The 25,554-nt window shown below is 49.3% G+C and overlaps 1 protein-coding gene across 4 annotated transcripts in view; it reads right to left on the reverse strand.

Annotated features, from left to right (window-relative positions):
* The window catches only part of LOC309619436 (uncharacterized protein), a gene marked incomplete at its 5' end in the record, with an annotated part of 176,284 nt that overhangs the window by 27,309 nt on the left and 123,421 nt on the right, over positions 1-25,554 (reverse strand). For 2 of the 4 annotated variants that reach the window (XR_014238954.1, XR_014238955.1), the window contains one exon: positions 21,255-23,662. The exons of 1 other annotated variant lie outside the window; for it this stretch is intronic. Of the gene's footprint in view, positions 1-17,879; positions 20,972-21,254; positions 23,663-25,554 lie in introns of those variants that run through there. One more of the 4 variants, XR_014238953.1, reaches the window with a different exon arrangement.

The following is a 25,554-nucleotide window of genomic DNA, read 5'->3' on the forward strand; positions in this document are numbered from 1 at the left end:
GCCTAGGGAGTGGGCAGAGGCGCTGGGGAAGCTCGGGGAGCAGCCACTCCTGGGAGCGGCAGGGACTCCGGAAGAGCTTCTGCGGAGCCGGTGGGTGACGAGTGTCAGGGTGCCTCTGAAGCCACACCAGCGGACGCGTGGTCTCCATTACTTCCTTCCCTCTCATGGTCCATGGGAAAAAAACCCCACCTCCTGAGCCCACCTGAGCAGAGTGGACACACTGCCCATCGCTAAGTTCTTACCGCAGACCCGAGGCTGTAGGGGTGAAATAAACGACGTAACACAGCTAACTTGCCGGGAAGCAGCGTCCACGCGTGCTGGGGGCTGGGTTTTCACTCCTATCAGCAGTTTTCCCTCCGCAAGACAAGACAGACTAAGGATATAGGAAGAGAGGTGAGAAGGGGGAGGGAGGGAAGCCAAAGGAGCCAGAGCGATGGAAACCTGTTTCACAGAACCTCCATCACTGTCCCTAAAACATGCAATTTAAAATAATAGGAAAACTTGAAGGAATGGGGATCTTCAGCACGAACAAAAGCATGGATTATCATCCAGGAATGTGTGGCCCCGTAAGAGCATGAGAATCTTGCCGAGGTGAGGTTGTTTACGTAAGTATATTCAAAGTTACAGTATTATCTTTAATTGACATATGGGGGAGGGAACCTTTAATTTTTTTTTACAAGCTTCAAGAAAGATGGGATCAAATCTTAGCAGATGAAAACATGCAGCAAGTTGAGTGAATTCCAGGCAGACATCCCTAAGAATCTCTGGGACAAGAAGGGAGGATGTAAGTGTAGGGTTTCCATGTTAATCAAAAGAGACGGGAGCTTATCCTCTTTGATTTCTTCAGTGATCTCTTGGTTATTAAGTAGTGTGTTGTTTAGCCTCCATGTGTTTGTATTTTTTACAGATTTTTTCCTGTAATTGATATCTAGTCTCATAGCGTTGTGGTCAGAAAAGATACTTGATACGATTTCAATTTTCTTAAATTTACCAAGGCTGGATCTGTGACCCAAGATATGATCTATCCTGGAAAATGTTCCATGAGCACTTGAGAAGAAAGTGTATTCTGTTGTTTCTGGATGGAATGTCCTATAAATATCAATTAAGTCCATCTTGTTTAATGTATCATTTAAAGCTTGTGTTTCCTTATTTATTTTCATTTTGGATGATCTGTCCATACAATGGAATATTACTCAGCCATAAAAAGAAACAAAATTGAGTTATTTGTAGTGAGGTGGATGGACCTAGAGTCTGTCATACAGAGTGAAGTAAGTCAGAAAGAGAAAAAAAATACTGTATGCTAACACATATATATGGAATCTAAAAAAAAAAAAAAAAAGTCTGATGAACCTAGGGGCAAGATGTGAATAAAGACGCAGACCTACTAGAGAACGGACTTGAGGACACAGGGAGGGGGAAAGGTAAGCTGGGACACAGTGAGGGAGTGGCATGGATTTATATACACTACTAAATGTAAAATAGATAGCTAGTGGAAAGCAGCCGCATAGTACAGGGAGATCAGCTCGGTGCTTTGTGACCACCTAGAGGGGTGGGATAGGGAGGGTGGGAGGGAGACGCAAGAGGGGGGAGATATGGGGACATATGTTTATGTATAACTGATTCACTTTGTTATAAAGCAGAAGCTAACACACCACTGTAAAGCAATTATACTCCAATAAAGTTGTTTAAAAAAAAAAAAAAAAAAAGGGACGGGAGTTTTTTTAAGGCTCCAGAGTAACGAGAGAGGAAGGCTATCCCCAGCAGGTGGAGTGTGTGCAGGTCTCTGTCCGACCACTAGAGGGCGACGGCATGCCCCATCCTGCGCCCGGACCCTCAGCCAGCGCAGCTTGTTTGCTCGTGGAAATGGTCCTTCTAGGCACCCCGCCAGGGATTCCAGGTTTCTACCACCACAACCTTTTTAAAGAGAAAGCAATTTCAGAGACAACAAAGAAATCCAAATCCCAGAAAGAAAGCTAAGTTGGCCAAAATGTGCCCACGGCGCTGGCAACCCCGCTCCATCTGCCTAGCCATCAGAACCCGGGTTCTGCCCATCACCTCCCCTCCGGATGACCACATCCTTCAGAGCAGTGCTTCCCAAACGCTCCCTGGCGAAAACTTTTATTTTTTGTGTATGCCGACTGTCATTTATTTATTTATTTTTTTAATCTTAATAAATGAATGCCTTATTACAGTGTTGCTATATTTCTTCTTTTTAAAAAAAATTAGTTTATTTATTTATTTATTTTTGGCTGCGTTGGGTCTTCGTTGCTGGGCGCGGGCTTCCTCTAGTTGTGGTGAGCGGGGGCTGCTCTTCATTGTGGTGCACAGGCTTCTCATTGTCGTGACTTCTCGTTGCGGAGCATGGCCTCTAGCTGCACAGGTTTCAGTAGTTGTGGCTCGTGGGCTCAGTAGTTGTGGCTCGTGGGCTCTAGAGCACAGGCTCAGTAGCTGTGGTGCACGGGCTTAGTTGCTCCGCGGCATGTGGGATCTTCCCGGACCAGGGCTCGGACCCGTGTCCCCTGCATTGGCAGGCAGATTCTTAACCACTGTGCCACCAGGGAAGCCCCCGACTGTCATTTTTTAAAAGACATACAAATAATTAGTCCTGTTTTTATTGTTAGGTTCAACAAACATAAAATTGCGTTCCAATAAGTATAATCAGAACAAACGTCACCCAGAAAAAAAGGAAAATGATGTCTGCATGCATTGTCCATTGGAAGTGTGCCTACAGGCACTGAGCACAGACAGTCACTGTTCTGTTTGTGTGTTCTGTCCTTCCTTAGGTGAGAGTCAACAAAAACTACGTGTGAAATACTGATTGCCCATAGTGAAGGCCTATGAACATTTTGAAAGACCGATGTCTCCCTCCAGGGTTAAAGTCTGCGTTTTGCTTGTTAGTGTATCCAGATCAGGGCGAGGGCTGTGCTACCCGCAGGGAATGCTGTGTATTTCAACTCTTTCTGTGCTTTGCTTCGAGAGCACTTGTAAGGCAAGACAGTCTCACCAGGATATCCACAGAGCTGCAAGAAGAAAGGTTAAAAACAAACTCTTCAGCAAACTCAGAATCTTCTTTCTTAGCTTTTACACAAAATGAAGAAAGTAACTCTATATTTTTATTTTATTTTATTTTATGTTTAAATTTTATTTAATTAATTTATTTATGGCTGTGTTGGGTCTTCGTTTCTGTGCGAGGGCTTTCTCTAGTTGCGGCGAGCGGGGGCCACTCTTCATCGCGGTGCGCGGGCCTCTCACTATCGCGGCCTCTCTTGTTGCGGAGCACAGGCTCCAGACGCGCAGGCTCAGTAGTTGTGGCTCACGGGCCTAGTTGCTCCGTGGCATGTGGAATCTTCCCAGACCAGGGCTCGAACCCGTGTCCCCTGCATTGGCAGGCAGATTCTCAACCACTGCACCACCAGGGAAGCCCCAACTCTATATTTTTAGATTTTGTCTTCATCCCTTCCTCAGTTCCATGAAGCAGTGGTTTCATGGGAATTATCCTTCCATGAAAGAAACAGACTCTGCATCTGCATTTCCTACGCATGGATTTTATTTGAAGGTATTTAAAATTCGAACACTCTACCTACGACAGAAGCTGTTCAGTGATCACTTTTTGCTGTTGTGCAGTTAGTTTAGGAAACATGCTGTCAGGGTCTGCAGAACTCTGTCTTCCAAGTGTTTAACTTCCCTGTTTGCCCTTTGTTCTCATGACTTTATCGCCTGAAAGTATGAAGATCATTAAGAACATGGCCTGTACCAGGAATAAGCAGTTCTAGCCGGTCAATGGCTGTTTTAGAATACTGCGACTAAACTTGTTTTTTAACTTACAGAAAAGTGAAGCATTTTGCTGGTTAAACATTTTTGACAGAAATTTTCCTGTGGTTCACATGCAGTGACAGTTGTTTATGATCTTTGATAGTCTCACATTGTAAAAATAACCATCTCAAATTTACCTCATTAGTCTTGACATAGCTGCATCTCTAGTGAAATAATGCAAATTTTCCTGAAGGGAGAGGGGATTCCAGTTCCTTTCAGAGAGGAGGAACGAACAGGTCCTTCTGCCGCTTCAGACGGGACAGCGTCACATCCCAGGGAACGGAAAGGGAGACTGTGCCTCGGGCCCACCGAGAAAAAAAAAGAATCGTTAATTTAATGTAAGAAAAATGACATTATTAACTCTGGAAAGTGACATCAGGTTGACTTGCTTCTCTGATCGGACTGATATGAGGACCATACACATAAACAAACACACACGATTCCAGAGCACGAGGCAGATTTCTTCACTAAATAACCTTTCTTGGAAGTTTCCAGGCTCTGTCTTTTTTCCTTCTTTAACAAGAAAATTTTAAACTATATCTTCATTTTACTTTCGCATCAGCCTGCATAAAATCCATAAGACGGGTTTTTTGGGTTTGCTTTCTGTTTGGGTTTTTTTGTTTGTTTGGCTAAGCAAAGTTTTCTCAATCACTGAGTCTATTTGACCTTGACGTGGCCTTTAAGCCATCGGCGAGTCTGAAATCTGCTGGAAAGTCCTTCACATGTTGAAGGTGAAGAAGGTGGCAGAGCTGCTTCTGAAACCGTGTCCCTACTCCCTGAGACACTGGCGCTCTGTGACCAACTCTCAGACGCACCATGGGAGTTTAGGAAACACTATTCAGCGTCCACCAGAGGGCTTCCCTGGTGGCGCAGTGGTTAAGAATCCACTTGCCAATGCAGGGGACACGGATTTGAGCCCTGGTCCGGGAAGATCTCACATACCACGGAGCAACTAAGCCCGTGTGCCACAACTACTGAGCCTGCGCTCTAGAGCCTGCGAGCCACAACTACTGAAGCCCACATGCCACAACTACTGAGCCCTTGTGCCATAACTACTGAAGCCCGTGCGCCTAGAGCCCATGGTCCACAGCAAGAGAAGCCACCGCAATGAGAAGCCCGCGCACCACAACGAAGAGTAGCCCCCGCTCGCCGCAACTAGAGAAAGCCCGTGTGCAGCAACGAAGACCCAACGCAGCCAAAACTAAATAAAATAAATTATTAAAAAACAAAGTCTACCAGAAATGTTCACATAGTAACAGTCTTGACAATTTTATTTCTGACTCTCATGAAATCGTATGTATGTGTGGTATATGTCTGTGCGGCGTGCACGTGTGCACATGCATGCCTGCGTGTACCTGTGTGCACACAGGAGCAGGTTTGGGAAGCAGCAGGGAGACGACTCTCACTCCCAAGTCCGCATAGAGCTTGCGCCCACATCCTGTCCGGACCTCGGCTCACAGGCTACCTCCTCAGAGACACTTCCCCTGACCCACCCTCTAAACTAGCTCTGTCATCCTTTCTGCTGCCTCAATTTTCTCACACACTGATTCTTTCCTAGACACACACACACGCACACAGACACACACACACAGACACACACACACACACAGGTGCGCACCATTTGTGTTTGCTGCCCATCTCTCCCTCTAGGTTAATCTCATCCACTACAGTAAGTGTTCCAGCATCAAGCGGCCCTGGCTGTCCTCGAGTTGTCTGAGTCGGATCGGAGACAGAGCCACCACTTGTGCAAACAGGGGGCCCTGCAGGAGTGTCGCCAGCTGGGCTGCAGCCCTTGACCACAGCCTCGTGCCCCCCTGCAGCCTGGACCCCGGGGGGGTGGTGAGAGGCCTCGCTCGTGGGCGTCTGAGAAACCTCCCCAGTCTGCCCAGAGCCACGGCCTCCAGACTGAGGACCCCAAATCTCACAGGAGTTCCCCGTGTTGGCAAATGGACCCAGGCCCACACGTGAAGCGGACGGCGTGATGGTGCCAGGGGGCAGCACAGCACCTCCTGCTGGTGACCGACCCTGGAGCGAGCAGGGTCCCAGACACACAGCAGACCATCAAGGGACGTCGGGGGATGAATGGACCAACCAATGATACTTCGATTCAAATACACTAGGAAACGGTTGATTTCCAAGAAGGAAAAACTGTTGGCTGTTTAAGAGTAATTCACGCACGTTTATTCAATCGGAAAGGCTCCTCGTTAATGCTGTCTGTGCCCCGCCCTGGTTTCCGTAGCTGTGACTCACCCCCAGGATTGTTCGTAAAGCCCGGTGATGGCTCAGGACCTCGGAGCAGAGCGGAAGCATCTCCCTCCTCACCTCCCCGGCCCTTATGTCACACGATCCTGCCCAGCCCCCGTTTCCTGTGCCCGCGGCCCGCGGGTTCCGCTGGTGAGAGGGCAGGCCTGGGCCACAGCCCGGCTGCCGTGGGCTAGAGGCTCCGCAGCTGTTTGCCAACGAGTAAAGGGAAACAAATCCGCGCGTGGCCGGCTCTGCTGCTAATTATCTTGGGTAAGATCAAGCCCACAACATCCAGGTTGCTTCCACTGACCTCACAGTGAATCCTCGTTCCTGGAACCCAGGCACGCCGTGGCACCCGTGGCACCCGTGGCACCCGTGGCACCCGTGGCAGGCGACACGGTCATAGCACGAATAGGGGCAGGATAATAAGCGGGAGAGCCGAGAGGCGTGACCTATCTTCCACCTGGGGTTTCTCAGCCTCAGCACTGCTGTCACTCTGGGCTGATGGTCCTTGGTCCCGAGGGCTGTTCCCTGCACCGTACGATGCTTAGATGCTTAACAGCATCCTCGACCTCACGCACCAGATGCCACTCACACCCCGCGCCCCCCCGGGTTATGACAAAAGTGTCTCCAGAAATTACCAAATGTCCCCTGGGAGGCAAAGTCAACCCGGGTTGAAGACTCCTGTTCTAACTCAGTGTTAGAAGTAAGAGTTAATGTATTAAAAATGGGAAATGTGCATTATTTCACTAGAGGTGCAGCTCTATAAAGACTAATGCGGTGCATTTGACATGCTTATTTTTACCATCCGAGAACCTCAGAGCTCGTAAACAAGTGTCACTGCGCGTGAATCACAGTGTCATCAAGAGGAAAAGTTCCGTCAGAAACAGACTACGGTGCCGCCGTTCGGCCCCTCTTTCCACTGCTCCACGGGCCACGGGGAGAATGGGCAGCATCCAAAAAACCCGAGGTCCGTGTTCTGACGAGGCGTCCAACGGCTGCTGACGACTAATAACGTATTTTCACACCTTGACCCGAAACAGGACCCACTGCGTCTTCTGCCAACACGGGCTGCACCCACTTAGCGATGCACAACGGCGGTTGTGAGCAGAACTAGGGTCCTCTTGCCTCGGTTACCCGGACAGCCTTTGTCTTGAAGCTCCTTCTAGCCCAGGGCCCTTGAGGAACGCTTTCTTCTCCAGAGCCTGAGCGCCACACGGACGGCCCAGAACAAATGCATACTGTCATCTCTGAGATGTCACTTCTCAGAAAACACCGTCCCTCCCTAACTGCTACTAAACTCTTGGGCTTCTTAGAGGCTGACAAAGGCCTTTCCTTCAGGACAAAGGAGCAAGAAAGATCTGGACCAAGGGGAAACAAGGGAACAAAAAGAACCCCATTTTAGATAAGGGGACAGATAGCCTTCAAGCTTTGGCTTGAAGACCTCCTCGAAAGGAGATCTCACTACCCTCTGAATGGCCACCCGAGTGTTGAAACATTTTATTTACTAGAGCTTCTGTCTCACTAAAATCTGCCCCTTGCTTCAAGTCTGGCCACCCACAATAGTAAAGAACGAGTTCCATTTACCGTCTGATAATAATGATGACTTACATGCGTGAAGCAGTACCATAGCATCTCATTTGTCCTACACTATCCTGTGAGCTGGACTTTCTCACTCTCCTCACCCTTGAACAGTGGGAAACTGAGGCTCAGAAGCTTTGAATGACCACATTGTCCAGGATCACACAGCCGGTGGGCAGTCAAGCAATGACTGAAACCCAATCCTGGACTTTACTGAGAACACCGTGCCGCCTCCTTCACTCGGCACACCCTCCCCGCACCAGACGGATGGCTGCGTGCACCTCCTGAGCTGATGCTCCCCTGGGACAAGCACCCCCCAACCCAGGAGCTTCAGATGCTCCTTCGAGCTGTGGTCGCAACCAGCAGAGATCCTGTCTTTCACTCCCCCTGCCTCTGAAGACATCGAACAACGTCTGGAGACATTTTCGACTGTCACGATGGAGGGTGCAACCGGCATCCAGGGGGTCGAGGCCAGACGTGCCCTGAACACCTCCTGCTACAAGGCACAGGGCATCTCCCGCAGCAAAGAACTACCCAGTCCAAACTGCCAGAAGCGCTGAGGGTGCAAAGCCTGCCCCAGAGCCAGGGGTTTAAAGTCTCCTCGTTAGCCCAGGAACCCTCCTGCAAGCGTGTTCCTCTGTCAATCCCCTCAACCCAGGGGGCAGCGCAGGTGTCGTGAGGCAGGGGCGGGGGCTTCGCTGAGCTGGGGGTGTGGAGGGCAGCACGGGGAGGCCGGGTCCAATCAGACCATCTAGCTTTTTCTGGAAGCAGAAACTCTGAGGGTGAAGAGGAAGCACGAGGGCTGCCTGGAGAAAAGCCACAGCAGACTCAGGCTGCCTTAAGCCGGGGGAAAACGCCGAGGCTTCTCCCGGGGGAAGGCTGAATAGTGGCTCTCCACGGGCACAGCTGTCCCTCCAGCCCCCCACACTCTCGTTCACAAAGTGGATCTTGTACGGGACTGCGTCCTTTCTGCGGCACGGGTACGGCAGTCGATCTAGAAGGCCCTTGGAACACTGCGACGAGCTCCGTACGCTTACGCGCACACCTGCCTTTCCAGCCCCTCCCAAACCCTGCCAGAGCCAATTCCCTCCGGAGACTCGGGTCCTTCCGGTGCTGCCATGGGCTGGGTCAGGGGCTGTAGAGGCTCTTATTACCACCATTGTACAAATGGGGAAACTGAGGCATGGAAAGTTAAGTAGCTTGCCCGCGGCCACCTAGTTGCTCTGGGAGGATTACCAGGACTGCAGGTCCACGTGCTGTACCGGAGTGCCGGGTCCCTAACCCAGCCTGGACGCAACGAAGGCTTCCTCGGTGCATAAGCTCCCCGCGAAGCAGCGGCTTCGTCCCACGTTACAGACGAGAACGCAAAAAGATAAAGGACCTTAGAGATTGCATGGGCCAAACTCATTCTTTAAAAAAAATTATTTTGGGGTTTTCCCTGGTGGCGCAGTGGTTGAGAATCTGCCTGCTGATGCAGGGGACACGGGTTCGAGCCCTGGTCTGGGAAGATCCCACATGCCGCGGAGCAACTAGGCCCGTGAGCCACAACTACTGAGCCTGCGCGTCTGGAGCCTGTGCTCCGCAACAAGAGAGGCCGCGATAGTGAGAGGCCCGCGCACCGCGATGAAGAGTGGCCCCCACTTGCCGCAACTAGAGAAAGCCCTCGCACAGAAATGAAGACCCAGCACAGCCAAAATAAATAAATAAATAAATAAATAAGTGAAATTCTTTAAAAAAAATTTTTTTTTTTTATTGAAGTATAGTTGATTTAACATGTTGTGTTAGTTTCAGGTGTACAGCAAAGTGATTCAGTTATATATGTATGTATATATAATTTTTCAGATTCTTTTCCATTATAGGTTATTACAAGATATTGAACATAGTTCCCTGTGCTATACAAAAGGTCTTTGTTGTTTATCTATTTTATAAACTCATTTTTTTTTAAAAAAATTTTATTGAAATATAGCTGATTTACAATGTTGTGTTAGTTTCAGGTGTATGGTAAAGTGATTCTGTTAAATATACATATATATATTCTTTTTTTACATTCTCTTCCATTATAGGTTATTACAAGATATTGAGTAGAGTTCCCTGTGCTATACCTCGTTGGTCCTCGTTGGTTATCTATTTTATATATAGTGGTTTATATATGTTAATCCCAAACTCCTACTTTATTCCTCCCCACCTCCCCTTTGGTAACCATAAGTTTGTTTCCTGTTTTGTAAACTCATTCCTTTTTTAAAAAATAAATTAATTAATTTATTTGTTTATATTTGGCTGTGTTGGGTCTTCGCTGCTGCACACAGGCTTTCTCTAGTTGCGGCGAGCTGGGGCTACTCTTCGTTGCAGTGCACGGGCTTCTCACTGCGGTGGCTTCTCTTGTTGCAGAGCATGGGCTCTAGGCACGCGGCCTTCAGTAGTTGTGGTATGCGGGCTCAGTAGTTGTGTCTCACGGGCTCTAGAGCGCAGGCTCAGTAGTTGTGGTGCACGGGCTTAGTTGCTCCGCGGCATGTGGGATCTTCCCGGACCAGGGCTCGAACCCGTGTTCCCTGCATTGGCAGGCGGATTCTTAACCACTGCGCCACCAGGGAAGCCCTATAAACTCATTCTTAGTAAGCAAGAAACCAAGGCCCAGGGAGGGACTTGCTGAGGATTCTGGTTGGGCCCTTGATGGAGAATCTAGCTTGGTTTTCTAGAATGTGGGTAAGCGCCCAGCAGCTCCTGTCTGGAGGCAGTACAAGCAGTTTCCCACGATGAGAAAGCCTGGCTCGTGGATAACAAGCGGGTGGTGTGCAAGGGGTTTGGAAAAATAGATCCAAATGGCAAGAATTCGGTAGTTTCTCCAGCTCTGCCTACAAATGACCAACACGTAATATGATCGCTGTTAGGAGTGTTCCCAGAAAGGTGTTCCCTATTCTCAGACATAATGTCTGGCACAAATATTTGTCTGCGATAAATATTTGTTAAATAACAAGAAAAAAAAAAAAAAACAACCTAAAGTCTGGCTCAGAGCCAGTGTGCTTCCTGCAGGCATGTAGTGATTTACTGGGGACCCAGCACCCAGCATTCAGCACTGACCCTGGCCTTCCATGGGCTTAACCAAGGGGACGCAGCTCCGGGGGGAGGAGGGGAGGGCAGGGGTGCCAGGTAGGCAGCTGCTCCAGTGCTGTTCGGACACACTCCGCTCTCAACACTGTTAAAAAATAAAACCTGCTTTAGTTCCGGACACTTTGCAAGCAAGTTGGATTTTGAAGTCCACAAGTGGTGGTGGGGTGGGACTGTGTAGACCCGGGGCCAGGACGACCTGTCTCCCGCCCGGTCCTGATGCCCAGGACAGGGGGGGTTCACCTGCCCAGTAGCCAACCTGCGGCGCTCTGAGCTCCACGGCTTGAGAGCAAACGCTGCCTTCACGTTGCCAGCCTGGTGGGAACTCCAGAAGCCACGTGGCCTGCAGGGAGATCTTGGATTCTTTCTTCTCTTCCCCAGTGTTCCCGGGCACCTCCTTCAAACTGCCATGTCCTGGCCCTGCTCTACTTAGTGCTTCACCTTGTCTTCCTATCCTTCTTGCCCTCGTGGGACAATCACTGGGGCAAAAACCAGAGGACTTCAGCACCCATCCGACTGAGGAACTGTGAGGTCCAAGGCAGGTCTGCCTAACGTTGTTGAAGCTTATCTGGAAAATGGGGACCTGGGGATACTGGATCTACAGTACTCATGTCCAGGGCTGAGGTGATGATCTAACGAGAGTGTGGGTCTGCTGGCTCATCGGAAGCATTACACACCGTGCAAACGTGCCAGCTGTTACGCGGCATCCGGAAGAAACAAGCGGCTATTTAATGGGACATTTCTTCCAAGCCAGAGTCAGTGAAATATCTTATCCATTGTTGTAACATTACCCCTAGCATGAGACCTTGCACAGACCCTAACAATCAGGTACTGGATGGATGAGTGCATGCACAAGCCCGAGACCAATTAAGGATGGATGCATTTCAAGCAGCCACTGAGCCTTCATCACGTGCCAGCTATTGTCATGGGCTCAGTGTGTATGACATTCAAAGACTCACTGTTCTAATATGAAGGTGATAAACAGACAAATGACTATTGTTCAAAGCAGACAAACAGAAGAACCATGAGAGAAGTATGAAATACAATAAAGACCCCAAAGGAGGAAAATGTTACAGCTATTAGGAGATCAAGAAAGGGTCATGGGCCTTGACGGATGGACAGAATTTCAGCTGTGTGTGTCTCGAGGGAAGGGTCTCCCAGGCCCAAGTAAGTAGCCCAAAGTTATAAAAAGCGGGAAAAGCAGGATCCAGAGGGGGTCAGTGAGACTAGAGCAGAGGAATAATGGGATTTGGGGGAGAAATGGAATGTAAATGAGGAAATTTGATTACATCAAGGAATGGGTGTCTCCGAATATCAGCTGAGTGTTTTAGATTTACTTCCAAGACAGGAGAGAATATTGGGGGCCCCTGCAGGCATCGGCCTAATCCACTGATTCCTTTTGCAGGAGAAGCAAGTGGTCCGTTATGGTTTAAAGTCATGATTCCTGCCCAAACATACCTTACTGCTGCCTGGAACAAACGTTGTCTCTCCTGCTTGGGCAAGTCATTGGCTGCTGAAACTTAGGTGTCATCCTCTGTTAAATGGGACTAACGGTACCCAGATCACAGAGTTGTTTGGGAAGTTAACTGTGACTGTAGCCATGTACGTACTTGGCTTTTTGCAGAAGCATCTTTTTGTCCAAGAGATCACAACAACCTTCTCTGGTGGGACTTCTTTGTAATACAGACACACCAGCAGTGAGGAATGCATTCCAGAATTTTCTAGCTGGCGAAGCCTCCATCTCACAGGTAAGGACTCTGCAGGTTGGGAGCAGTGTATGCCAAGGCCGCACGGCCAGTAACCCCCAGAGCTCAGACCAAAGCCTGGTCTCCTCTCTCCTCCACTGGCTTCCCAGAGACCAAACACCAGAGATATTTCTCCGCAGCAGAAGAGGCTGGCCCTCTATGTTCACTCCCAATCCCCCATCCCTTTAAAGACCCGAGCACAGGTGTCGAGAACGACACTCGCCAACTCCTCAAGATGCCTTTGCTGTTGGCTTGCTATGGATCGGGGAGAGCGGGGAGTCAGGCACCAGGTCAAGGTCACCTGCTGTTCCTGGGACCCTGCCTCAGCTCGGGAGGTAGCGACGTCCCCTCAACCAACCTCCGGTAGGTAGGGTCCCTACCACCCCGGAGTGCACGGCTGTAATGAGTTGTTGGGAGTCTCTGAACATCCACTACTCACCATTTTGCAGATTCAGAAATAAAGGCTCAGAGAGGTTGACCAACTAGACCAAGGACACATAGCTGGTAACCTCCCTTGTATCAGTGCCCTTGGTTTCTCCATCCACCCGTCTGGTGTGTGTCGCACACACGTACGTTGCCTTCACCCACGTAACCAATTACTTCTGTGCTGCTGACATCAATGGACTTTTTTGGTCTTCCCTTAACTAAACCCCTTCTTCCTGGAAGCCCTTCTTCTTCCCTGGCTTTCATGACAGCACATTCCTCTGGTTCTGTCCCCTCTGAATGTTCTAGCTCACTATTCGTGGTCAGATGGTCCAACTCAACTAGATCTGAAACATCACAGTCGCCCAGGGATATTCCCCTGGACCTCTCTGCTCTCACTCTGCACCCTCGCCCTGGGGAATGACATGCACCCCTCGGCTTCGATGGCTACTTCGATTGCGACCTCGATTGCTGATGACTTTCCCATCTGAGCCTCCAGCTTCGACTGAACTCCAGATTTATAAATCCGCGCTTGGATGGCCCCGTGCTTCTGAAACTCCATGTACCCAAAGCTCAACTCCTTATCTGCATCTCCTCCTTGTTAAATGGCAGCCCCCTCCCCTAGGGATACTACTTGCATGACTCTCCCTCGCTCCCCACACCCAAATAAACCCTTTGATAAATCTTTTGATTCCTCCTCCTAAGCGGCTCTTACAGCTTCCATTTCTCACCACCCTCACCACCACCTAATTCTCTTATGTGGGATCAAGCAGCATTAGTCTCCTAGCTGGGAGACCTAAATGGGACTGTTACCTTCTGCCTTAAAACCTTGTAATAGGTGTCCACCAACAAATGACTGGATAAGCAAGATGTGGTCTATACATGTGATGGAATATTAGGAAGGCTTAAAGAGGAAGGAAACTGATGACGCTGCAATACGGATGAACCTTGACAACACTGTGCTATGTGAAATAAGCCGGACACAATAGGGCAAATGCTGTGCGACGCCTCTTACAGGAAGTACCTGAGGTAGTCAAATTCATGGAGACAGGTCACAAGGGTCGGGAAGGGGGAGAACGGGGCGTCACTGTTTAATTTCACTTTGGGAAGATGAAGACGTTCTGGAGATGGATGGCGGTGATGGTGGCACAACAGTACGGATGTACTTAAAGCCACTGAACTGTGCACTTAAAAATGGTTAAAATGGTGACATGTGTGCGATGTATATTTTACTACAGTAAGTACTTTTAAAAGACACAAACCTTTCAGTGGTTTCCCATTGTCCCTGGAGGAAGGTCCCAAATTCTCAGCAGGCCTCTAAGGCCTGGAGACAGAGCCCTTCCCCCTGCCGCCCTCATCCCTTCCCGCCACCCTGTCACCTCCCAGCTCTTGCTGTAAGGTGCCTCTGTCACCTCCTAAATGGAATCATGCCTGTCTGTCCCGTTCCCACTGCTTCTCATCTGGCTCTTCCCCACTCTCCCCCTGTACCACTCCTCTTGCCTGGACAACTTCTGCTCATCTTGTCAATCTCAGCCTCAAAATCTCAAGCTCTAAAGGGACTAACCTCACACCCAGATGAGGCCCGAGACCCTGGTCTCCCACGGACACTGCAATATGTTCCTCTTGCAGAGAATTTAATATGTGCAAAATTATTTAATATTTGTGTGACAGGCTAAGAATGAAAGCTCGTGTCTGTCTTGTCCATCTTTTTTTTTTTTTTTTTTTTGGTGTTGGGCTCCACATTGATAAAAAAGCCTTCCAAGCATTTGTTGGATGAAGAAAGTGGTGACGTGCAGATTGTAACCCAGAGTCCAAGCTCTTTCCTCTACATGGCATTGACTCTGATAAATCCCTCGGGTGCATGAGGGCCATAGAGCAAAAGTGGGAAGGAGGGGAAGTGGGTCCACTACTAACCCCCAGGTCAGAGCTAATCACTCTTTCCCCACGGCTCCCATGGGGCCTTCTGGCGCCACTATTTGAAGCAGCCATGGGTACAGCTATGTCCCCACGAGCCTCTGAGCTCCTTGAGGATGGAAACCAGTTCCTTGTTCATCTCTGCACCCCCCAAACCTAACCCAGCACCTCTCATGGGGAAGATGCTTATTATTAATACTGACTGAATAAATAAATCAATATCCTGCCCAACCTACTTGAGTCTGCTTCTACTGGGAAGAGGGGATAAATACTTCCCCAACACCTACTTTGTAAGGTTGTTGTAAACATAGAAATGAGGTGAGGTGTTTCCTTAATTTAGAAATAGCACTGAATGCAAGACTCACAATTCTTTAACCACTTTTTTTTGGTGGGGGGAGGGAAGAGTCATTACATTCATTACTATCATTATTATTATATTATAATTTCTTATATTTATGTTATTATTAATTATCAATTTTAAGATTCACCCCAACTTCAAAATGTTAAATGAAAACCTGTGCATTGGTGAGTCTAAGAACTACGTCAGGTGTGTGAGAGCACAGAGCACATGGCATTGCCTGAGTTATTTGGGGAGCGTGTTAAAAGGATAGATTCTAGAGTTCCACAGTTGGCAGTTGTCATTCAGGAGCTATTTTGTGAAGGTGTCCCAGGTGATTCTGATGGGCTGCCTAGTTTGGAAACTGGTCCCTAAAAAATACCCCATAGAATTCACCCTCTTCTTTTACCAGATGGGAAACCGAGGATGGCGAATGGCCTGTAACATATGAGATCCTACACGCCCAGATGTACCTGAGCCCTGATTCAGGAGGGTCCCCGCCTCTTCATCCAGGGGGGCCTCCCCCCAGACCATCCTGCCTCCTTACGGCTCCAGCACAGGCTTTCCCAGATCCTGATGACTTTGGCAGCTCCAGATTTCTGACGTCGTTAAGCATTCTCATGTCTGGAAAGTCAGCGCACCAATTACCCATGGGGAGAGCTGGTTACAGCAGGAAATGATTTGGGGGGAACTACTGATGGGAATGGATAGTTGCACACACTAAACTGGTTCTACTCCCTTTAGGGTCTGGCAGCTCTTTTGCTCCACACCCAGAATAAACTGGATGAACCAATCATCCCCTGCAGTTTCTGGGATGCTTCCAACAGCCTTTGTTCTCAACGATGGTAACACTAAAAATCAACCTGGCAGGTATTCGGCAGCCGGCAGATATCGTTCGCTGTCGTGTGAAACAAAAGCAGGTCCCCATAAATCAAGGACCTTGGCGAGCTCTGTGGGCTCACATTCAAGGGTGAAAAGACTGTATGGCCTCCCTGGGCGGCACGGCCCTCCCTAGCTAGACCGGAGAGCCAGATCTGAGTGCCAGGCAGACGCAAACATGGTCAGCAAAACCCTCCTACTCCAAAAAAAAAACCCATTTCCATGGGATGCAGAAATTCTCCAGAGTCAGCGCTGGAGTCCCTTCCAGCTCAGATATCGGGAGGCTACAGTTGTAACTGGTAGAAAGCGGCAGTTCTGGGCGTCATCGTGAAAAGGTGATGCCTGTGATTGACCAGCAGGCGATGCCCTTAGTCCTACGTGTCAGAGCACGGCTGACCCTGCCTGAGCGGAGCCCAAGGTTATGACCTTAAATGGTACCTTTATTGTGTTTCTATCCAGTGAGGGACACTGTCCAACACTCAGTTGTGGAAAAGAAGTCAGAGGCACTGTAGCACATCCCAGGAGGATTATTAGGCAGGTGGGGTGGGAGTTAAGAGCCTCCATTCATGACTTCGCCATCCCTGAGGTTTGCCCTACTGAGCAGAGGAAGAGGGTGTGAGTGGAGAAGAGAGAGGAGGTCATTTATTAGAGATTTTTCTGGATTGTAGAATCACTACCAGAGAACTATACTCAATATCCTACAATAAACCATAAAGGAGAAGACTATTTTTAAAAAAGAACGTATATCTGTACAACTGAATCACTTTGCTGTACAGCAGTTAATTAACACGACATTGTAAATCAACTATACTGCAATTTTTAAAAATGCGTTAAACAAAAAAGAATGACTACCAATCTTGTGTTTCTTCAAAGTGCTCCGAAATATTATTCAGCCTTCAAAAGGAGGGAGATTATGACACATGCTACAACACGGGTGAACCTTGAAGAATTACGTTAAGTGAAATAAGCCAGTCACAAAAGGACAACTACTGTATGATTCCACTTATATGAAGTCACTCATATGAAGTACTTAGAGTACTCACAGAGTAACCAGATTCACAGAGACAGAAGGTAGAACGGTGGTTACCTGAGGCCTAGGGCAAGGAGAAGGCGGAGTTACTGTTTCCTGGGCACAGAGTTTCACTTTGGAGGGATGAGTCATTCTGGAGATGGATTGTGTTGATGTTTGCACTACAGTGTGGATGTACTTAAGGGCCCTGAGCTGGACATTTAAAAATGGCTACATTGGGCAACTTTATGTATGTCTTACCAGAACTTTCAAAAATAAGTAAATTTTCCAGAAGTATTCCACTGTCCATGGAATTCACACATATTGTACATGCGTTATAAAAATGAAGTTGATCCAATGGTATAGAAAGAGGTCCAAATGAAAAGTGGAAATCAAGCAAGCTGCAGACCTGTATTACAGTATGTTCCCTTTAAAATATATACGTATGCATAGAGGCCTGGTGGAGAGATACCTCCGTGTGTATAGAGGACAATGTCATGGACTGAGAGAAACCAAATTGTTAGCCATCCTTCCTTCTAAGCGAGGTAGAATTCCAGGCCACTTTCATTTTCTGTTGATACACGTCAGTGTTGTTTTAGCTTTTTGCCACCTGTGTATTGTTTTTGTAAATAAAACCAACATCGGGGATGACCTCCAAGAAAACACTCCCGGCACAGTCAGCTTCTGCCTGGGGTCTGAGGTCAGTCAGGACGGCTGTGCTACACCGATGCTCTGGGTTCGATCCAGAACCTACTACCCATGAGCTGTTTCTTATTCTCTGCCCGTCCAGGTGTGTCGTCCAGGCAAGTGGGGATAACAATGCTTCATAATGTGAGAAAGAATAGAAACAGGAGCTGTAAGAACAGCACTTACTAAACCCTCCCGCCTGTCAATTACTTTCTAGGCACAAACGTATTAAAGCCACACAACCCTCTGGTCTTGGGTCTACTTATCTCTCCTGCGGAGCAGAAGGGCAGCTAAATGCCACGTCTGGTTGGGCCGGCCTCTAGGTGGAGGTACAGAACTGAAATCCAGTCCGTCTGACTCGGGGGGCTGATCCGGCTCCCCTCGGGACCCCTCGTGGTTTGCTGCAGGCACAAGGCTGGGAGGCCCTGCGGCGAACCTGGCCTGGGGAGGGGCTCCGTCAGGCTCTGCCCATTAGGCTAGCCAGCTCTAGCATCCACAGCTGAGACCGACTCCAGAAGGGTCCCCAAGTTGGGCCTGAAACCAGCTCAGCCCCACGGAGTCTGGTTTGATCTTCAGCAGGTAGGGCCCAAGGCAGGTGCCGCCATCATCCCCCGTCCCACCGCCCCCGACCAGGTCTCATGCTCCGAAGGTGTGATCAACACCTGGCACAAACAGCTCCTGCCTCTGGGAAGCGGCCAGCCATGAGGCCTGCGACGAGACGTGTCCTAGAGACCAGCCAGCCAAGGACGCGACCCCGCCAGCTATAATCAAGGTTAGGTGCCATCTAGAGAACAGGGGGAAGTGCTGCAAATTCTGGGCCACATGCAGCCTCAAAACAAAACGTGACAACCATCAGTAGAGTAATCAGAATGAAAATGTACAGCGGGAATACAGGTAGGATTTCTTCCCCGCCTGTCCCTCCAAACCCCCTTCCCTTTCCCAGAAGCAAATACTGGTAACATTTGGTGATTTTCTTTTTAGGCTCTGGACTTCTCCCCTGCATTTACATATGTGAATGTGCACACACACACACACACACACACACACACACACACATAGATTTTCTTTTTCTTTTACCCCACACAAATGTGCTTAAATCTCAAGTTTCTCCCTGAAAAGAACCTGACACGTGCCTTTTACGGTAAAGTGTGTTGATGATCGCCTTGCCCCAGAAGCAGTAAGGAATGCAGGCCCTTCAGAGGTGGCCCCAGACTGTAAACAGAGATCTTGAGTCTGTTTTCAGACACAGTAGAACAATATGAAAATAGCTGTCATGGACCCACAAAAAGAGGTAAACCGAGGCAAGCTCAAAATTGTCAAAAAGATGAGCTTATTCGGGAATAGCAGAGGAATTGCAATTCAGGACACGTGAACTGTAGCAAGCCATAAGCGAGTCGGTTAAAGCTGTGGAGCAGGCTGTATTTATGGGCAGGAAATGTCAACAGGGGAGAGTCCAGTTAGCGTCTATTAAAATAAAAACAATTTTAAAAAAAGGGACCAGTCCTGAAAGTCCCCTGAGCAGACAAAACCAGTCCAGGCAGGCAAACAAAGCTCAATTCAGCCCAACCCAGGTCATTTCTTTTTCAGACCTCCAGAAACCATAAGCAAACTTTCCAAGGCTGATATGAGGCAGCCCTTGACCAAGTCCCTGCTCCAATATTGTCACTTTCCTGTAAACGGGGCATTTACGGGAGCTCTGTTTCTCAGTCCTTAAGTTTTCTTTTTCTGAGGGCACATGCATGAGCTTTTCCATTTTATATCCTCTGGTTCCATTTTAGATTGAAATCCTTTCACGCTATTAGGATTCAAACAAATGCGGGCTGTGACCTTTAGAAAGGGAACATCGGGGCTTCCCTGGTGGCGCAGTGGTTGAGAATCTGCCTGCCAATGCAGGGGACACGGGTTCGAGCCCTGGTCTGGGAAGATCCCACATGCCACGGAGCAACTAGGCCCGTGAGCCACAATTACTGAGCCTGCGCGTCTGGAGCCTGTGCTCCTCAACAAGAGAGGCCGCGATAGTGAGAGGCCCACGCACCGCTATGAAGAGTGGCCCCCACTTGCCACAACTAGAGAAAGCCCTCGCACAGAAACGAAGACCCAACACAGCCATAAATAAATAAACAAATAAATTTTAAAAAATAAATAAATAAAGGGAACATTATCCAGGTGCCTGGAGGTTGGGGTGCTGCCGGGAGTGAGGTCCTAGGAAACGAAGGGTTAACCAAAGTGCGGACACTTGTATCAGTCAGCTATGGTGCTGTAACAAAACACACAGGCTGGGTGCTTGAACAACGGAAGCTTATGTCTCACAGTTCTGGAGGCTGCCTTCTCCCTGTGTGCTCACGTGGCAGAGAGAGAGAGATGGTGCTCTTCCCTTCTTGTAAGACCACCCGTCCTACGGGATCAGGCCTTGTGACTTCATTTAACCTTAATTTCCCCCTTAAAGGCCCCGTCTCCAAATACAGGGCCTCAGCACAGGAATTTGGGGGGGACACCTTTCAGTCCATAGCAGCACTCGTTTCATTCATTTCCTCCAGCGAGTGGTTATCTACGCCGGACACCAGAGCCTGGGGGGTGGAGATGATGGGGGTCCCCACTCAGCCCCTCCCTCAAACCTCACAGCAAGCATGCAGAGGACATGACAGTCACCGTGACAGGGAAGGAAGGTGCGACGGGGCAGCTCAGAAGTACCAGCCGCTTTTAGGACAAGGGGCGGAGGTCAGGGAGGGCTCCTCAGAGGAGATGGCAGGGGACGAGCGCATGGCTCACCCGCAGGAGCCACCAGCCCCCCAAGAGCAAAGCACGTTCTTCACTCCTGCCGTGCTCAGGAGTTGTTGTTATGTTGTTATGTCATAAATATTGTTGAAATGCAACCAAGTGTAACTCCGATAAGGAGAGATCCAAGTTAAACATTCACACAGGGCATGTGGACTGGCCTGGCTCCTGTGAGCCGTCGGAATGTAGCTGACGCTACAGAATGTAGCAACGCAAGGTCACTGCCAATCCCTCCACCGATCTGTGTAAACACCACAAGCGCCAGATGCTCCGACCTGAGGGGCGCTGTCTCCATCTCCCTACTTCACAAATGGGGCAACTCGAGCCAAGAGGTTGTCCCGGCCTGCGGGTGCCAGGCCCAGCCGGCTCTGAACAGAGAACAGCAGGGAGGGAAACGAGCAGGGCCGGGCCTCCCCAGGAACCGTAATCTCGAACGTGGAAGCCTGGGGCTTCCTGATGCTGATGGGAAAAGGGAGACCGAAGGTTAGAGGCTCGCGTGCAAACACAGACTCTGTGCTGCACACCCACCCCCCGGCCCTTTAACCCAGCCTCCTGCACCCCCATTCGACCACACGCCCCGCCCCAGCACACCCCCAAATACACAGCCAGGGGCCCAGGTTTCCGCCTTATTCCGCGGCTGAGACGTCTCATCCCCTTCAAGTACACGGAACGTTCACTTTTCTTGTTGCTCCTTTGCAGCTTGGGCGGAGCGCCGGCGCTGAGCGGCCCCTCCCCTGACCTCAGGCTCCCGGGAGCAGCGTCCCCTCGTCACATGCACTTTGGACCCGGCCGCCGGAGCTTCCGGCCGCTGGCGGACGCGGGGACGCAGCCACGCAGACCTGCCACCCGGACACGCCGTCCTAACCTTATAGAAGGACTGCGGAAAATAACCTAAAGCAAATGTTACGACACGACCGAGAGTGAAAGAGTGGAGATGAAGTCCTCAGGTGCCAGCAGTAAAGGAGAAACCCAGAGCCGCAGTGGAAACAGAGAAGCATGCGCTTTTTCGCATGAGAAGTTTTCTGCATCTGAGAAGAGATTGCCCCTCCCTCCTCTAAAGATGTTCCCTCCCCTGACTGCTACCCCCTCGCCCATGGTTTTCTTCCCTCCTTCCTCGAAAGTCAGTGTTCTCTGGGATTTTTTAAAAACTTTATTTTCCTAGGGATTTCATTCACTACCAGGGCTTCAACCGACCCACAGAAGCTGATTAAGTTGGGAAGCCAGGTGTACCTTCTGACTCTGTCCGCAGAGAGCCAAGCCCATAGGTGTGATGCCAGAAAGACCCCCATGCGGATACCCGCGCATCTCGTAGCAGCAGACCCTTCTGGGGCTCCTGTTCCCCCAGACTCCACGCAAATCACTGCCTTCCAAAAGCCAGCCCCTGCCTCTCGGCCCCAGGCAGCTCGCCCCTTATCCTCCTGAATGTTGGGGTCACGATGCCTAGGAAGTAGCGTCCCGCTAAGAGCAGTTTTAACCACTGAGTAAGAGGCATTGGGGGTTTGCAAGAGTCCCCGTGGAATTCAGCTCCTGCAGTCAATGGTGGCCTTAATAACACACTTCTATCTGCTTCCCCTTCTTCACACCATCTCTCCCCTCACCTTATTCTTTACGTCTCCCAATTCTCCACGTTCACGCAAACTCGTGGCTCACACTCTTCTTCTAGGGAAACCCAATGTGAGACACTCTTTCCGTGCAAACGTACATGCAACTCACCATCGTTTCTCCGAATCACTTCCTCTTCCTGTTTATCCTGCCTCGGTCCGTGACATCACCTTTTACCTACACCGAGCCAGAAGTCTCGCTCATTCTGTCTCCTTCCGTGTCTGGTGGACTTTTGCTTCTTAACGTCCCTTGAATCCATGTGTCCTTTCAGCTCCCCTTCACGACCTTAGCTAAGACCCTCCACCAGCCCTTCCCTTGTCTTGCCGAGTCCAATCTTGCCCCTCTCCATCCACTTCCACACTTCCCTGAGACGGTTTCTAAACCAGCAACTGGTTCATGTGTTTCCTCTGATTCAGATCTTCCATGGCCTCCCTACTGCTTAAGGAGAAAACCAAAACTGTTCAAATGACACTAAAAGCTTAAACTCACATACACCCCCTCAGATACTGGCCTTGGCCCGTGGTCCCCACATGCCACCCATCAGAGCACCTATCAAGCGTCATGGCAACCGTCTGTCCCCTCGTCTGTCTCCCCAACGAGACTTTTGCAGGAAACCACTAGAAAGCTTGTTCCTCACTGCACCCCAAGCCCCTAAAGATCGCCTGGTACGTAATGGGAACCGAATACATACACTTGAATCAGTGAATGAAAGAATGAATGAGTTTGAATGCGATGAACTCTTGCATTTCTTTTGTCCACGCGACTTCTTCACCCCTTTGAGTGTGTGGGGAATTCTTCAGTGTCGGAGCTTAGCGGGAGGCTGAAACGACCCTCCGAAGATGCTGAATATGCCACATTCTTGCTTTCCCAGGCTCTCTTGCGGCTGGTCCTGTGACCAAGGTGCTGCCAACCAGACCCGGCAAGTGGGACTCAGACCCAGGCAGGTGGCACAGTGGGATCAAAGGTGGGGCTCAAGGTGAGAAGGGCGGGGAAGAGGAGACCTGCTCCTCTGCTTCCTTCTCTGTCTCTGTACGTGTCCTTCTTCTCTATTTCTTTATTTCTCTCATTTTATTTCTCTGCCTCTGTCTTTGTTATCTCTTGTTATTTCTCTCTCTTTTTATTTCCCTCTAATTTTCTCTATTTCTCTCTGCCTTGATCTCTCTTTTTCTCTTTCCTTTTCTTTCTTTCTCTGTCTCTCTCTGTTTCTCTCCCACCAGCCTCCCTCGCTCCCTCTGTCTCTGTCTCTCATTGGTAGGGGTGCAGTGGAAGTGTCTGCAAGGCACGTGGCGTTGTGGTACAGATGGCGCTCTGCTCGCGGCAGCGGCAGCCGCAAAGTCAAGCTCCTGTGTCTCACGCGCAGTGGCCACAGCACAGGGCCCTCCTCGGACCAGTCCCTTGGAGGAGGTTGGACACTGTTTCCAGAAGCAGAGCTTATAAGCCAGGTTCTTCAGGCACCCAGTGATGCTGTGAGCTACCCCATATCCTCTTCACAAACTCCTGTCTTGCTCAGTCAGCCAGAGCTGCTTCTCGTGCCTGCAAATAAGAACCCTGACAGAGACATTAGGAAAGTTGCCGACAGAATTACAATGAAAATTAACAATAAATAAAATATTTTTTAAATCTTTAGAAATGAGGAGAACTTGAGAGCTGCTTAGAGAGTAGCTAACACAACATCCCAGTTTGACAGTTGAAAGAATAAGTTTCAATCCAGGCAGCTCAGCGAGACTCAGCCCAGTCTGGACCCCAGGCCTCCTGACTCCAAGGGCCCACATTAGGGATTCACCTTCTGGGAAGCCACAGTTGAAAGCTTCCTGGAAACACATTTCTTGGGAAAAAGAAAGGCTGGATATGAAAAGATGCTCCATTTCATACGTCATCAGGGAAATGCAGATTAGAACAGTGAGATACCACTACACATCTTTTTGAATGGCCAAGGTACAGACCACTGACAGCACCAAATGCCAGTGAGGATGTGGAGCAACGGGAACGCTCGTTCACTGCTGGTGAGAACGCACAATGGTCCAGCCGCTCGGAGAGACAGACAGTTTCTTACAAAACTAAACATACTCCTACCATATGATCTAGCCATCGCACTCCTTGGTGTTTATCCAAAGGAACTGAAAACTTATGCCCAGACGAAAACTTGCACACAAATGTTTATAGCAGCTGTATTCATAACTGCCCAAACTTGGAAGCCACCAAGATGTCCCTAAGTAGGTGACTTGATAAATAAACTATATTACATCTACAATGGAATATTAAAAGAAATGAGTTATCAAGCCATGAAAAGACCTTGAGGAAACTTAAATGCATATATATATATATATATATATATATATATATATATATATATATATAAACTTTATTTATTTATTTACTTTTGGCTGTGTTGGGTCTTCGTTTCTGTACGAGGGCTTTCTCTAGTTGCGGCAAGCGGGGACCACTCTTCATCGCGGTGCGCGGGCCTCTCACTATCGTGGCCTCTCTTGTTGCAGAGCACAGGCTCCAGACGCGCTGGCTCAGTAGTTGTGGCTCACGGGCCTAGTTGCTCCGTGGCATGTGGGATCTTCCCAGACCAGGGCTCGAATCTGTGTCCCCTGCATTGGCAGGCAGATTCTCAACCACTGCACCACCAGGGAAGCCCTAAATGCATATTTTTATGTGAAGGAAGCCAATCTGAAAAGGCTACATACTGTGTGATTCCAACTATCTGATGTTCTGGAAAAGGCAAAACAGTAGAGACAGTAAAAGGACCAGTGGTTGTCAGCAGTTGAGCACAGAGGGGAGGAATGAACAGACAGCACAGAGGATTTTTAGGCCAGCGGAGCTATTCTGTACGATGCTATACTGATGGCCACATGCCACTATGCATCTGTCCAAACCCATAGGATGTATAACACCAAGAGTGAGCCCGAATGTCAACTCCAGACTTTGGGTGACAATGACGTGTCAGTGGAGGTTCACTGCTGTAACGCATGTACCGTCTGGTGAGGGCTGTAGATAGCGGGGGAGTCTGTGTGTGGATGGGGTGGGGGGTGTATGGGACCTCTCTGTACCTTCCCCTCAATTTTGCTGTGCACTTAAAACTGCTCTAAAAAAATTGTCTTGATAAAAAAAAAAAAATTTCAGTGATAAAAGAGGCCCATAGATTAAAAAGGATTTCAGAGATATCTTAATTTGAAAAAAAAACAGAAGCTCAAACGGCTAGTATTAGTCACCCTTGGGCCTGATGAAAATTCCATCGCTAAAGGTTAAAAGGACGGGCTCGGCTTTTATAAGGGAAGAGGGTGAGGTCTGGGGTCTTGTCAGCTAAAGGGCCCGACACCGGATGGCAGCCGGCAGCCAGCAGTCTCAGTGCCTCCCCGGGGCCGCCTCTCGGGGCTCCCTGGGCCATCCCAGCGAGAGGGGTTCTAGCAGGAGCTCCTGCTCTGGGAACGCCA

This window comes from Balaenoptera borealis (assembly GCF_965194805.1).
Source record: "Balaenoptera borealis genome assembly, chromosome: 21".
NCBI lineage: Eukaryota > Metazoa > Chordata > Mammalia > Artiodactyla > Balaenopteridae > Balaenoptera > Balaenoptera borealis.